Source organism: Pleurodeles waltl, chromosome 6, assembly GCF_031143425.1.
Source record: "Pleurodeles waltl isolate 20211129_DDA chromosome 6, aPleWal1.hap1.20221129, whole genome shotgun sequence".
Taxonomy (NCBI): domain Eukaryota; kingdom Metazoa; phylum Chordata; class Amphibia; order Caudata; family Salamandridae; genus Pleurodeles; species Pleurodeles waltl.
In genome coordinates this window covers 183,866,785-183,883,636 of record NC_090445.1, presented here as the reverse complement: position 1 = coordinate 183,883,636, position 16,852 = coordinate 183,866,785, and the positions used below count along the sequence as shown (strand labels likewise).

General features: G+C 40.3%; 1 long non-coding RNA gene across 1 annotated transcript; it reads left to right on the top strand.

Annotated features, from left to right (window-relative positions):
- The first annotated feature begins 1,667 nt into the window (after positions 1-1,667).
- LOC138299497 (uncharacterized) lies at positions 1,668-10,648 on the top strand. Its single transcript, XR_011204759.1, has 3 exons — positions 1,668-1,730; positions 4,176-4,291; positions 9,460-10,648. It is a non-coding gene; the product is annotated as an uncharacterized lncRNA (long non-coding RNA).
- The last annotated feature ends 6,204 nt before the right edge of the window (positions 10,649-16,852 follow it).

Below are 16,852 nucleotides of genomic sequence, written 5' to 3'. Positions count from 1 at the left end.
AATAATAATAATAAACAAAGTATGGGACAAAAGCATGTGTACTCTAGCAGGCTGATTCAAAGGCATCAGAAAGAATGGAAGCCTTTGCAGAAAGAATGGTCCCCTTAAGCAATTTGTCTGTGCCATCTGCAAGTAAGGAAGGAAGGCTCCAGTGAGCCAGGCTTAACAAAATAACTTGTGGGAGTCTCTACCCCTTACAGGACAGGTGAGGGGATTCTAAATACTTATTGGAGTCAGTCGGAAGCTGCTAAACACCCATGACGCCTATTTGGCAAACACAAGTGAAGCGAATCACGAAGATACAATACACACACTCCTCAGATTTGTTCGTTTTTCAGAGAGACATGCCTGTCCTTAGCTAACAGAGAAACTTTTTACTGATAAAACAAGCTATGTAGCACGGGGTGGTGAGGGCAGTGAAGAACGAGACAGGAGGGAGGCAGTGGGCCACAAGGATGAAGCAGGAGGGAGTAGGAAGGACGGGATAAGCAGAAAGGACGTTAGGGGTGGGAGAGATGGAGAGGGTTTTTAAAACACATCCACTCTTACGGAGCTTATGGAGTGCTAGTTTAAAATGAACAAAAAAGTATTTCTGAAAGCGGGCGGCCAGTGGAAATATACTGGCCACAGACAGGAACTTGGTTCAAGCTCCAGTGGAAGACTGGAAGAACTGATGCCAAAGTGGAAGCAAGAGGAGTTGCCCAATGAGAAGCAAGGAAATAAGAGTGACTGATGAAGTCAACTACTGGTGTGTAATGACAGGTAAGGGGCAGGCTCTAAGTACGTTTTTTTTGTTTTGTTTACAAGAGGTTTGCAAGGACAATGCATGTGCTGTATTATTCAGCACTATTCGAGTGAAACCTAAAACTGTGAGGGCTTTCTGTGGTAGTTGGATGACGGTGAGTGGGTAATGGCTCTAATGGGACCTCGGGGATTGGCGTTCACCACACGATTCACCTTATCAAATTTAAATACCTGCACAGCATATACTTAACCCCACGACAATTGTGGCAAACGAATATAGTGGCTAAGGCCATCAGCCGATTTTCTGCACATGGTGTGGAGCTACACAGCCCTTTGACCCCTTTGGAATTTGATTGAAGCAATCCTCGGTGCTGTCATCACCGCCTGCTGGGTCTGAATCCCAGGATGGCTCTTCAGAATTTTGTTGATGATGAGAGATTTACACACACAGATAGAACCCTTATTAAACTAGCCCTGCATATCTGGAAAAGAGACACATCCCGTCAGTGGAGACAGACTGGGACTCAATTTATGGGGACATGAAGAGCATGAAGGGACCTTTGTTGTTTGAAGGAAAACCCTGTGTATGAAGACCAGGGTTGTCCCAGGAAACAGGAGAGAGTATGGGGGAAGGGAGGGGATATCAACGATTTCAAGAGGATGTCTAAAGTACATGCTTTTTTTTAAAGGTTTGACTGTTTCATGGAGGATGGTGATAGGTATTGTAAAGCGGGAACATCATTTATATGGCTTAGGTGACCTGGGGATGGAGAGAACACACAGGAAATGTAGTTCTTGTCATTGGTTGGACACCACATAACTCGAATAAAAGATAATTTAGAAAAAAATTATCCTGGGTTTCCTAACACGACCCTTCTTCCTCTTTTTACTGTATATATGCCTCAGCATGTCATAGCTTAAACCACAGTCTTCTAACGGTCGAAGGAGGTCCTCCGATTCGGAAATAGGAACTTTCTTTTTAGGGGGTACAGTATGAAATGTATTTCTTCTCCTAATCTAAATGTTGTGTAACGTGCTTATTCTCTTATTTACATGTGCGTAATGGTTATTTCAGACACTGCTGAAAGCCAGGTAAGGGGTGAGTGTGTGTGTGTAGGTGCATGGTTTTCCCAGTGCATAAAAAAGCTATGTTTTAAAGAAGTACAAATTACCTAAACCAGGGTTAACACTTACTCTTACATCAGTTAAATATGAAAACAATGGAAAGCCCAAGACTGGAAAAGTGGTTTCTGGTGACCTGTAGTCATCAGGGTAACCTTAGCAGAAATGAATTGCACTGGTCCACAGTACACTTGTTTTTCAGCCCATACTGAAAGCAGTATTCAGGGAGTCGCGTACTTTATTTTGACAGGTCTATTCATAATCTGCTGCTGTGGATAACAATGTTCCTGAGTACTGTAACAGGCATTACAGTACTGCACTATTTCATGAGTTCATTGACAGAACTGTCTGTGCAGCCCAGGGATTTCTTTCCCATATGAAGCATGCTGTAAAATTAGCATCCCATACTTTAAAATGCATTATAGGTACGAGAAACCTCTTTTACCAGACTTCACCAAATATCGATTAGCTTTCTTAGTGCACTTCTTCACTTGTTGCAATGTAGCTGTGGGCTGAAAATATATCCCAGGGCTACTAATAGTTCCTAGATCCACTCTGGGGCCAACCATGACTGCACCGTAAGTTTTTTGTTAGGTGATGGATGGTGCTGCAGAGGAAAAATGTGATTTTGACAGCAATGCTGGGCATCCTTGTGCCATTTGTTTTAACATCTAGTGTAATATCCCAGCGCACCAAAAGGGGCATAAGGACATGATGATACATAAAATACAAATAAAACATTCCAACATATAAAAAAGTCACCACTAGAGAAAGGTTTTAGCTGTCATGAGGATCCGTTTGTTGTGCACTTTCTTTTAATCATATATATCTTTTTACACCCTCGGTGATTCACATCCCTTTTTCCCACGTGATAAAGAGAACACTTTAATAAATGCAGACTAAAGTTAAATGTTTCGCAAGAATCCATATTACGACTAACAATCATTAAATGTAATTAATGTCCTTGGGTCCTAAATTAAAACTGTTGAATTTTTTTTTTTTTTAAATACCTCTTTTAAACACCTTTGATATTAATATTTCCAAATAACTGTATCAGACTCTGTGATGAAACGTGCATAGGAAAGAGCTAAGATGTTTCATTTTGTCTCAAAAGCATTGACTGCCCTAGTAAGCAGAAAACCCTCCTGAATTATGGTTTACAACCGTGTTATGTGTGTGTATTTATATATGGATGTATGTAAGGTGATTTATAATGATAAAACCTAGCCTACTAGATTACTCCCGAAAGAAGGGAACAGACAATAGTTTACTGCCTGGTGTGAGAGAAACACTGAGGTGAGAATAAAAGGGTAGCAGCTGGAGAATATGGAGGGGCCCCTAAGACAAGAACTGCCATGGGTGGTGGCGTAGGGGTACACTAAGCTGAAGCGCGGCAGGTCTTGAGTTCCTTTCAGAAGTTAAGGTTGGGTGGATCCTCTATGATTGTTCTATGTGTGAAAGAGATTCATGATGAGCCTTCTCTACCCGCAACCAGCACAATCACTTGTGGTGCCCCCCACAGCTCTTACCTCTCTCTCCACCTGTTTATTCTGTCTGTCAGAGCAACACTCAATTATTGTTCCTAATGAGTGGTTGCCCCAGTGATGACTTCTCACTTCACCCTCATCTTCCTGAAGGTATAGAATGGAAGCAGCAACACTGGCTGAGATGTAACACAGACAGAGCAGAGATTCCCATTATTTGTGTCCATCTATCCCTCTGGCACTATATTCTATGGTTTTCTGATGTTGGCCCCTGTCCCAAGCCATCTTGTTCTGTTAAAAGCTTAGGAGTTAAAATACATCAGGCATTATGATTGGAAATACAGGTTTTGTTTGTTATCTCCTCCTGCACTTCCTTCATGAGGAAGAGTCAACCTATCGTTCTATGTTACGTAATGTGCTGAAGTGTTTGTCTGCACAGGGTGTACCCATGTGCCAGGAAAGGGGATGTGTGATGGCGTATACTTAACCATTTTTGCATTGAGCAGCAAAACGATAGGACAGGTACAAATCACCAGTTACCTGCCAAATAAAGTGGTTCAGAAATGCTCTTTTGAGCTGGTACGTTTGGAGCACAGTCACCTTGCACTCGTCCTGTTTTCCTCCGTGTAGTTTCCAGAGATGCTTTATAAGAGAACATTAAAATTCAAAATTAAAATTTTTGAGCTGGTTCTGATTCAACATCCTTGTTCTGTATGTCTAAAGTTACCAGTTTTCAATATTTCTTGCACTGTAAAACAGAAACAGCCTGGTAAATGTTTACACGCGTGTTCTACTAAAAACTTTATTGCATTTTTTCATTTGCAGAATTTCTTGCAAGACATGGCCGTCCTTCCAGGCATCTGCCTTCTGGCACTGCTTTCAGTGAATTTTAGTCAAGCCACAGAGATTTCTCCAGCCAATCTAAACTACATTGTAAATCAGTAAGTACCAACATTGTTGCTCAGAAACTGACACAGATTGAGGAAGTTGCAGCTCATATATGTGTCTTTAATGTGCTAAGACCGACAAAGATACATGCGGGCCAGTGGAGACACACTTTAGGGGCATTACATAAGGTAACATAGCTACTTGCAGCTTTTGATATCCAAGCTTTGTCATGAAATGTTTAAAAGGATGTGTTCTTTGATTATCGCTGGTTATAATGCACAGAAGACAATTATACTGGCTCAAGGGGGCTGACTCAAATCCCACTCTATATATATCCGATAACTAGAAGGTTTTACAAACAAGTTGGTTTGCTATTAAGCAAGCCTGCAAAAGGACTGCCAATGCTGTACGCTCTTGTTAGACATACAGAAGAAACAGATCATATTCAGAATGGGATTCACTAACAAAGATTTTTCTTGCATGGATGGAATTTAAAGAAATTGTTTTAATAAGTGTCCATTCTACCTCTCAGCGTAGAACCTATTGTGTGAAACACATATGTTATATTTTACGTTTATTTTGTCTCAATAAGAGTTACTTTAGAGTTCATGAATTCGTACCTTAAAAACAGCTGCAACATGATTCTTCTAAAGTTTGATCCCATTCTGAAGTAACTTCAGCTTTGAGAACAGCTTATGTGGTGTAAATGCTAAATGTGTGTCAATAGTGAAACAAAACATGCTCATGATAAACATGAAATGATTCTCTAAACCATTTTGGAAAGACTTTTATTAACCGTTGGCAGGTGTTGCTCTTGTAAGATCCAGGGGCTGTTTTAAGACCGGTGTGAAGCAACTTTTAATGACTTTAGATACATCTAAGCAGCAAACATTTTTCATGAAAACAGCTGAAAACAACCACACATTACGCGGCATCTTTAGGATTACATAGTAAGGGAAGCAAGTCATCATTTCTGCACCAAAGTCACATTTGCAGAATCATGTGTTTCCAATAGTGCTAATTATATTAAGTATCTACTGTTACTGTGAATTTTCTAGTCCTTCAAAGTGCTGCATCTAGAAGCACAAGTTTGCCTGAGGCTTCTGCTCCATAATCAAGTGAGGAGCTCATGGGATTGAGACGGCAAGTTCACGGAGAGTAACACGGCAAGCATTCACATGGATTATAAGGAGATGGGGTGAGGGCGGAAGGGGGCTCAAGGCAAAAGGGACAGAAAGAGATAACAAAGGATTGTAACTATAGCCTCACAAATCAAGTGTAATTTTCTTGTGTTGAAGCACAGTCTAACTCAATAGAGCATGGCCTTACTCACTGTTTGTAAATTCAACTTCTTGGAGCAAAGCCTCACTCTTCTGGTGTGAGTCTGGTCTCTAGGCCTCTCATACTGGAAGTGATTTTCACATTTTGCTGCAGACTGTCCTACTGAATGTACCTCTCACAGCAGTCTATTTCACTGTTAATCTCACTTCGTGGAACGCATTCTCACTCTTCCTTATACTCACATCTTGAAGCACTGCCTCACTGATTCAGTGTAAGTCCAACACATTCTCACTCAGTGTCTGTCTAGATTTTGGAGCACAGACTAGCTCACTGAATGCGAGTCTCCCACCTTGGTGTACTTTTTCTCGTTGATTGCAAGTCTCACTTCATGGAGCACAGTTTCATTCAGTAGTTGTGGGTTTGCTCCTCAACCCAATGAATCTCATGCTTTATTTGTTGTGACCGAGTTTTATTGCATAATCCCAATCAATTGTTGTGAAACACTCACCTCAAAGTACAGATTCACTCACTGTGTGCGAGTCTCAGTTTCTGCAGCAGAATCACTCTCTAGGAAATTCTCAAGGTTTTCATGGACTTTATAAGATGTGCGCATCAGAACGTTGACCAATAAAGACTCGAATCTCTCTCCTGTAAGCTCTTGACATTGAGATCTCTGATGAGGCCTTGTCTTGGACACGGGTGACCTTGAGGGTGGCCATGAGTTGACCTATAAGGTGAGAAGGAATCAAGCATCAGAAAGGCTAGGGACAGGATTTCAAGAGACTGTGGGCTCTTTTCACAATGGCAAATTTGGCTGTACATTAACGTTTATGATCCCATTTACCTTTTGTACACCAATCTGGAATTCACTGAGAGATTCCTAGCAGGTGCAAACTCTTTTACAGGGGAGATCAATCAACAAGAATTTGGAGATCACTGCAGTTGTAAATCCCAGTCACTGGGAGGGAAGTGGGTGTTCCAAGGCATATTTTGCCTTGGAAGTTTGGGAAAGCCCACAGAAAATTGACTTTTGTGGATATTCACAAACTCCTTCCTCGCTCTCCTCTTTCCCCCATGGAAAGGGTTACACGTTTTCTCCAACACAGGGTTGGAATATCCCCCTTTCCAGATGGGAAGAGAAATGGATCAACCCCAGTTTTCAGGAAAGGCTCTCTTCATGGGGAAAAATGTTTTTCCATGGAAAAAAACTGTGCATTTCCACAGAGGGGTTCATTCCCCCTGTGCAGTTTGCTGCTATGGAGATTTATGTACGGAAGGTATAGAACCCTGTAATGAAAGTCATATGAGTGAGTTGAAAGGGGGTGGTGGTATTTAAAACAGGCTTTGGCCCTTTACGGGATTCCTTGCCTATGCAATTAAGGAAGTAACTCAAAAATATGTAAATTATTATTCTATGTTACACAAATAGGAAGCCACCTGAAGAGTTTATCGGTGCCTATTTGTGAAGATCCTGTTAATGCATTAAATGAAAATGTAGTCTAAACACTTATGTGACCCCCTGAAAGAAACATTCACTGCCATCAGCCAGAGCTCCACACTTCTCAATCGTGCTCCATCATAAATACCCTTCAACAAATGGAGCTCACCCAGACACGCACAAGCAACTAAATTCACAATATGAACTATACACAAGCCATTGTTAAAAGCAGAAATTTAACTACAATTATGCCTTGAGAAAGCCCTGGTGAACGCACCTTATAGGGCGAAACACGTGTTGGCTGAGTACTCTCTATGTTCTACGCTTCACCTACCTGTTGCACAATATGAAGTTAATTACAACTATTTAATAAACCACAAGTTTGATTAAATGTCTCAGAGAACTTTTCCAATTCTTTAAGGAACATCACTGTATAATTGGCAATTGGATGCTTACAAACCATCGATAAATAATTGGGAACTTACCATTTATCATTTAGTTCACTTTTTAAATGGGGGACTAGGGTCCATTTCCCCCGGTTTCAAGCTCCCACGTCGATCTAACCCTTTAAGTGAACTGGCAATTTTTACAGGAAGAAACAAACTGGACCATTTCCAAGCTTATGCCTGGAAACCTGAGCTTGGTATACCTTTCTGTTCACACTCCCAGGAATGTTTGTAAAATACTAAAAGTCATAAATTTGCACCTATATGTATGTGTAAATCTGTGGGTGAAGATTTAAGACATTTTTGCGATATATTTGCACCAAGGATCAGCATTGAGTTGTAATTGGTATCAAAGATGTGAAATCAGTGGGATTAGGTATGGCTGAGGGCAGGGGCGGTGCTGTTATTCATGATATCGCTGTTCAACTCTCCAACAGGGACAATCATTTTGCCTTGTGTAAAGTGATAAGATGTTCAACGATCTTCAGTGACATGCTGCACAGATACAGAATAAAGGATAGGCAGCAGCAGTGCAGCTTAAACATATGTGGTAAATAACAGCTGGTCCTGCTACCCATGTGCAACCTCTTCTGTCGAGCACTCACAAAAGCCAAACAAATGTCATTATCAATGCATGTTTAGGGTAGTACACCGAAATGAAATTTATGATTGACATTTCTTGCCAGATCCCCCACTCTCCATGACAGAACGTTTGAGATTGTTGGGTGTGAGCGCCCTGAAACCTTATCCCCATCTTCTTGGCCCCTCTCTAGCCCTTATCCCTGTCCACGATTCAGTGAAATACTCTCTAAGGGTGACTTTCTGTGGAAAACCTCTTTGGCTCTGTTAAACAATGAAACCAACTAGTACTCAAAACTATTCCAAGTTTCCCACGGGTAAATGAGTACATGCTATGTAGACCGTATACACATATGCACACATACACATCATTCACAATCATAGGTAATCACTAACACAAACCTTTCTCAGCCGTCACTAATCCACCGTACTCTTTCACACACTCATCTACTAATCCTGCACACATTACCCCACTCTACATCCCACAATATTCTACATCATCACTCTCCTTTTCTCAATAACTCACCTCCCGATGCCTCTTGTAATGCTTGACACCACCAGAATGTACCAAAAAAGAGATTTGGGGCTACCAAATATTGGCATTTGGAAAATCTATCAGTCCTTTGAGAAGTTCACAGTATTCTGATTTATTTTGAAGAATCATTCATTATTATAAGATTTTAAAAAATACAAGTATGTAAGTGCAGTTCATTCCAGTTTTAACACTTCACTTTATGAATTGACCATTAGCATGGCTAACTCATCTTCAACACTCTAATAGCATCCCAAACCCTTTGGAAAATAATAATCCCTGAAGTTGAGTAACATTGTAAGAAGTATTATGTTTAAATGCTTTCGTCAATAACGCACTGAAAGTGTCAAACTGTAAAGCAACAAATTCAGTTATTCAACTGTAGTACCCGAAAATCAATATTTTTGGCGTTTATCACCATCAGTTGACTTCTTTAATAAACATTTAATTTGTATTTCTCCAATAATCTACTAGAATTATTCTGTTCCGAAATAACCAAAATCCACAACTTCATCCCCATCATCATCATCATCATTTTTATTCCATATGCACAATGGGGAAGAGCAAAAAGTTCCAAGGTAGCCCCTTCCATTTTGCGAATGGGTTACAATCGAAACTCAGGAATCAGTAACTTTTCAATGTTTTGTGGCCAAACTATGGTCACAAAACTTTGAAATATCAGATATCCATCAGATATTTAGAAGGGACACCCAAAACGCTAATTGGTATGGGGTTGCAATCCCGTTTTAGGAGGAGGTGTTTACTGACTCCAAAAATGGGATTGCTGCATTAGAAAAAGCATTTTTGCAGTTGCAAATTCAGGATCAGAGTATTTGTGAAGGAAAAAGTGTTTTGTACTTCTAGGTCTAAGTGCACATGGCCTATTTACTTAAATATATTTATATATTTGTATGCTAATTACCTTGTTTTTTTCTGTGTCTTCAGATTTCATAATGCTGCTGGCACATCATCCTCTACAGATAAAGCGCTCAAACAATTTGCCTTCCTCATGGCTCTCAACAGTGCACAGTGCTCTCATGGGATCAACGACTTTAACCCTTCAGTGAAGAATCTAAAACCAGAGGAAAACCGCAATTATATAGCCACTCAGCCTGCAAAAATGCCAAATAAGGGCAAGCAAATCTGCTGTTCTGAGACCAACATATTATTTTCTTATGCACCAAATGAACAACCTGCAGCTCAAATCTTTGCAGGCCTAGAGACGGTCAGAAATACCCTCCAAGCTGGTGGTTGTGTTATTTTCTACACTACTAACACCCCCTGCAGTAGGCGGTGTTTGGGGCAAGCAGATTATGACATTATTGCCCCACTAACTGCTGCCCCCTTCAGCACTTGGGAAAGTAACAATAACATTCATATGTATTTTGTTTATTCTGAACAATACTTGCCCACGAAAGACCTAACCACTGCCGCTGCATATGAGCAATTCCAGCAGCTTACAAACAGTGGTTTCCAGAGGCTTAGCAACAGCAATTTCTACTTGATCTATCGGTGTAACAATGATCAGTGCAGGGTCTGTGAACAGAATAACGCGTTCTGTCTGCAGTGGCAACCTTGGCCTCTGGCTGTGTGAAAAGGAAAAAGAAGTGACTCAATGCAGGTCACTTGGCAGATAAAAGGGCACTTGGCCTTAAGAGAAGGGCAAATTCGATATCTAAAAATCTGAATGGACATTACTGTGCTTGCTTTGTCGATCAGTTCAAAACTTAAGATTTGAAATATATGAGAGTCATAGGCATTAGTAGGTGATTCTAGGTGACCCAGACACCATTCTCCCCAGTCCTGTTCATTTATGTACTCACTGACTACTAGGAATTGTAGCTTTGGTTATGTTCATTAAAACCAATTGGACTAGCACATCTGAAAAAGAATGATCTTTAAATGGAAAATCCAGGATTGGAAATGTCTTGTCCTAGTATTCATGAAATGAACACATGATTAAATATGAATCGATACATCATTAGTGCATTGTTGATCATTATTGCCTCATACATGTTCACATATATACACCCTATTACCTAAATAAGTTTACTCTCAAGCTATATCTTGTTAGTTCTTGCAAAGCTTTGTTTTGTTTTCTTCCATTAAATCAAATAAAAAACATTTCTCTTGCCATCTTTTCATAGTCTCTCTTCTATTCCATTGAATGTTGACTTTTGTTAAATTATGCACAAATATTGTTATAGGATCTGAGCTCCAGCAAAAGGGACACCACAAACGTACTGACCCTATAATGAAGTTCCTCCTACAAATTAGTCATAACGGATGCAGACTCATTGTACAATATGTTGCTCATACCTCAAACACTAAAGCATGTAATATTTCCCATAACAAATAAAAATACAACATTGGGAATACGTCAGAATGTTGCCAGTAAGATATGACTGTGTTTGCAAAACAACACTGATCTGATTAATGGACAAATCCGCCTACAGAAGAGGGGAACATCAATGCAAAACATCTTCTACCCAATCAATGACATTGCAACAATGGACTGGTGGGAGAAGGACGTAGCCTGGGGAGAAAGCAACCGGTATGAAAATGAAAAACAAATCTGTAACTGTTTTTTCTAAGATGATCTACTCATAACCTAGGACCGATCAGTGGAAGAATTTGCTAGATATTTATGTAAAATGAATGAAAATGATTCAGTTTAGATTTACTTGCTGAACTAAACACTCAAAAGTGATTTACTTAGATACATATACATCATAGATAACCTGCTACAAACAACACTACTTTAGAATTCAACTGCCATAAATAACATATTATATACAGAAAGCTTCCACCACCAGAATCAGAAACGGAGCATCCCTCACAGAGAACTCTTATGAACAACATGGGATTACTTAGATCAACAGGCATTTAGGAAAGACAGCAAGGAAGCTCTGGCATGATTTAAAAAACAAAAATATAAAAAAATAATTGATAGGGACTTGAAAAAGGCAATAGGCACAAATAGAGAGGAACTAGTAGTGACAAAATTAAAAAATTGAAATCAGAAATATATGATCAAAAGATCAGAATAATTATTCCATATTCCAAAGAAGAGGCTGTGATAAAAAGAATAACGAAAAAACACTGGGGTGTCCTCAAGAGTGGCATAGGGTTTATTAGACAAACAGGCAGTTCACCAACAATTACTTTCAGTAGACCAAAAAATACTACAGACAAGCTATTCAGAAGCCATTTCCAAAACCAAAGAACTAATAGGGCATTGTGGAATGATAAAAGGGATTTTGGAAATGTAACTGACGTAAAGCATATATAATTGGGGAAAGCATGCAACAGTATGAAGGACCTGATGGAAAGAAAAAGCAAATCAGATGTCAAATTACAAGCAGAAGTAAATAATTTTGCCTGCTTTACAGAAGTAAATTATAGTTGATGGAGAGTGGTTTGGCTGTGCCACTATGCCTCATAAACATGAATGTGAAATGGTGGTTATTTTTCTACATAGCGTGAAGAGACATTTTCATTTAAATGATGCACTGCAATACATACGCATAAAGTGCCCAGCTGGATGTAATGTTTCAAGCAAGCTACATTTTGAAAGCATGTTACTTTATATGTTTTAGAAGCATTATTCTATATAATCATTTTGTATATCATCATAAGCAATAGAATTTATTTAAACTGAAAGTATAATTGTGTTTCATTAGCTTGGCTGGAGTGAAGGCCACACATATTTTTTCTGTGTCTAATCATCAACGTGAAGTTTGGTTTTGCATGTTTTTCTTTGAGCTGCTGGTGTCAGCATCTGAGACCGAGTTAATGAGGAGCCCATTATGCTGGAGAGATAAGTGCCACAATGACAAAAGGAGTAACTTGGAATGATGGTCGTAACTTTTCTGAAATGCCTGAGAGTGCAAGGGTGTACAAGGTCAATGCAGAAGGCCTCAGAAGGTTTCAGAAAATTAAAGTATCAATTAATTTTAATTTGAAGACTTGTTTTTCAGTGAGGATGTTTTTGCGATGATGTAAACCTCTGGAAGGATTAAGATTTAAGTGTGGTTTAGCTAGTGCAAGGGTCAGATTCCCTTTGTCCTTTGTTAAGAGCAGACCCTGCTGAGAGATATCCCTTAGATTTAGATTCTCATGTGGCTTCATGCCGCTGCACCTCTCTCAACGAAAATGTCTACAAAGGTTCTGTTTGCTAACTCTTTTCTCCAAAATCTTTAGTATTAGAATAGTTAAGAACTTAGGGGCAGATTTACCAGAAACTGGCACATCAGCACTGATGCACCAGTTTTCTTCTGTCGCCCCTGCCCCATCTAACAACACCATGTGTGTGTCGTATTTATAATATGGCGCATGTTAGGCCAATAGCTATAATAATTATTGTGGCACTTCGCTCCACTAGCCTAAAAAATGTTGAGGCTAGTGGAGCAAAGTACAAGGAGGCCCATATGTTAATATGGGTTCATCATTTTAACACCTGCTCTGAGGAGGTGCCAAAAATGATGCCAAAAATGGCACAATGAAATCTTATAGATTTGACTGTGAAATTTGTGTAGGCCCCCTTGTATACATAATACCTGGAGCAGACATAATGTGATGCAAGGGGGTGCAAAGTGGTGCAATGCATGCATTGTGTCACTTTGTAAATCCGTTGAGGTAAAAATGCCTTCCTAATGGCACATTAGCATAAAAAAATGACGCGCATGTGGCACAAGGAGGCACTAGGAGCTTGTAAATCTGCCCCTTAGATTCAATGGTTAGGCAGGAGAATTTGATTTTAGTTTTTAAACATCAGTCATTTTTTCAGATTTTCTGCATTATCGCTATTGAGATACATGTCTTTCATATACTCGTAAAGTTTAATATTGTGTGACACTTTAACTCTTCTTTGGTGATTTTGTACATTTATACTATGATTACAAAAATGTGAATTTGACTTTGAGTCTGTAATAAAGCCCTTCAAAAATCAAAGATGGTATTTGAGACTTTGTGGCTGGTTACGAGTACAATGGTCCATTCAACCGCCGTACCTCCTGTGGCAGTCCAACCACTGCATCCTTGGCACTCTCACCACCAGATTAGGATGCTGGCGGTCCGACCGCCTCAACCCTGCTGACACCACCAGGATCATAGATCCCGTGGTGCTGGCAGTGAAGAAAGCTGTGGTAAACGCACAGTGGTGCCCATGGTGGCACCAACGTGCTGATCATGACTTTCCTTTCTGCCAGCCTTTTCATGGCAGCGTCACTGCCATGAAAAGGCTGGCAGAAAGGCAGAGTTGGGGCCACAGGTTATGCAGTGCAGTGGCCCCCCGTCAGCACACTAGGAATGGCAGACAGTGCCATTCCAAGTGTGATGTGTGCACTGACTTTGACCTCAGCTCTCTCTGAGAGCTGAAGCCAATATGGCGATGGGGTGGCACTGGCTTGGCGGTGGCCTCCCCATCGCCGTATTGGTAGACTGGTGGTTGAACCAAGCACCATTGTAATCAGGCCCTTAGTGTGTGGCTCACTGAGTTACACTGTAATTGCTCTGAATAATTTGATGCTTGTTCGCCTTATCCCTCGGGACTGAGAACAAAAGATTCATCGGACCCCAGATTTAAAGATAGGGCTCAGTGCTGGATCATACTCGTGTATATTTACTGTTATACCAAGGTTCAGCTGTCCATTTTTTGCAATTCACCATTTCCAATTGTAGATTTACACCCCTCAAATGACCGGGTAGAGCATCCCACAACACAATTTATCAGCATAAAGTTGGAACTCTTAGTACATTTTCACTTGTTGGTAGACATCTCCACCGCTGGGATGGAGATTTCCCTACGACAAACTTTTGGGAAATTTAACAAAGTTTGTATTTCTTTAAAAAAATATTTTAATGTGTAACATAAATGCAAATTATGTGAAACATTTTATTACCCTTGAACTAATAAAATGAAATGTTACAGCATATTAGCTCCTCAGCTTAGATGTACATAAATGAATAATAAATTAATGTACATATAATTTAATGTATAAATTCAAATTTTTAAATAATAAATAAAAGGTATTACTCACCTGCACTAACCTAAACTGTTTGCTACATAATATGTTCATATATCCAATCACCAATGGTATAGTGAACTGTTGCATGTCTTATTATCAAAACCGCCCTAGAAATTAATTGAAAAAACATACTTTTAAATTGACGGTATGTAATTTGAGATACCATCTACATATTTATATTATAGCGTGGCAGTAGTCACTCTGTAGTTATAGTACGGGATTCTTAGGTATATGAATTCCTCAGCATTTTGATTGCTAATAAGTTTGCGCCTGTTTGAAGACTCTCCTCAGAACATTTCAGAACCATTCCTCTTTCTACCTTGGCAAAGTATACAAAGTTGTACAGAGATTTTTTAAGGGGGTGGAAAGAAAAAAGGGGGTCCCAAATCGTGTTTGGGCACCAAGGCATTTTCCACCATCAGATTAGGATGCGTAGTGCAAAGTGGGCTAGACAGATTTGAATTACATTTGGCAGGATTACACATTATGATGTGCAGATTATCCTTTAGGGTATTACAGGTAAAAAAGGCATTTTAACTTAGTGATATCTACAGTATCAGTACTTCCATGAAATTTTGTGGTATTCTTTGGGAGTACTGCAGTACATAGTGATGAACAAGTCATTATGCGATTGGCTAATTACTGCTAATTACTGCCTTTACAAAAGTTAAAGACAGCCATGTTGTTTTAAGGTACACTTTGGCTGTGTTATTCTCTTAGACATAGGTAAGTATTAGGTTTGATATTTTTCCCCTTCCTATTTCCACTTTACTGAAGCGGTAATTGGTAGAGAAAAACATTTATGAGTTTCTATATATTTAAAAAAAGTGTATAGTATACCATGGTGCAACCTCTGGACTACCTCTTTACTTGAAATAAATAAATAAAAAAATGTTAAAACATTTAAACTACATTTTAAATACAAATATAGGCCCTCATTATGACCCTGGCTATCAGCGGTAATTTGGGGGAAAGGTACTGCCAACAGGCTGGCGGTACTTTTTCCCAAATTATGACATTGGCAGTTTGGCTCAAGCCAAACCGGCAATGTACTACTCCAGCCTCCAGGGTGGTAACGGCCGCTGGGCTGGAGACTTCGGTCTCCAGCCAGGCGGCCGTCACAATCCCACCCTCTGGATTATGACCCCGCCTACCGCCATGGTTTTCATGGCAAGCGTACCGCCACAAAAACCATGGCGGTCGGCACTTTCAGTGCCAGGGAATTAATTCCCTGCACTGATAGGGGTCTCCCCCGCCCCCCTCCCCGGAGTCCTCCCCCACCTTCCTCCTCCCTCTCCTGTCCCCTGCACATTTACACACCCACATGCACACACATACACAATCATACACACATGCATACCCAAGTCCACCCATGCATGCACACATACACACCCACACACCAACATACATTGTCGCACACATGCATTCACAACACATAACATACACATACACTCACATTCAGTCACTTATGCACGCATTCAAGGCGACTCACACATGCATGCATACAAAAACAGACACCCCCACGCACACAACACCCCCACACACGCACACATCACCCGCCAACCCCCATCTCCTGTTGGAGAACCCAACTTATTTTCTTGCAACGGGTCATCCAGCAGGAGACAGGACGCGGTGCTGCTGGCAGCAGCAGCGTCCGCCATCAAAAAACACTGCCAGGCCGTATAATAGCTCATGATACGGTCGGTGGTGTTTTGCTGGCGTGGTGCTGCTTCTGGCAGCAGCGCCACCTTACCGCCGTCCACGCCATGACCGTCGACGGTATTCCGCCAGCCTTCTGGTGAAATTCCATCTACGGTCATTATGCGGGTGGGTGGCTGGTAGCCATGACGATGGTATGTTGGCGGGCGTTGCCGTGACAGTAGACGGCAGTTACCGCCTAAGTTGTAATGAGGGCCGTAGTGTATTGTATTGTAGTTGCTATTTTTTACATATTTAAATATGCACATAAAAGTCTAACAAGTACTGCAGTAATACCTACAAATTACCATGTAACTTAAACATTTTTTTTAAAATGTGCGGTTCTCACTAAACTGCTGGAAAAGATAAATAGAAAATTATAAATACCTTTCTCTACCAATAACCACTTTAGTAAAGTGGTAATAGGTAGTAAATAACAATAGAACATACTACTTAGCTATGTATAAAGACGAAACCTAGAACTTAGCGAAATGCAGAACACAGCAAAATTGTGCTAAAAAGGATATGGCTACCTTTTACCTCTGGTAAACACAGCCATTAACCAATCAAAATACTGAATTCTCATCCACATGTACCGCTGTATATCGCAA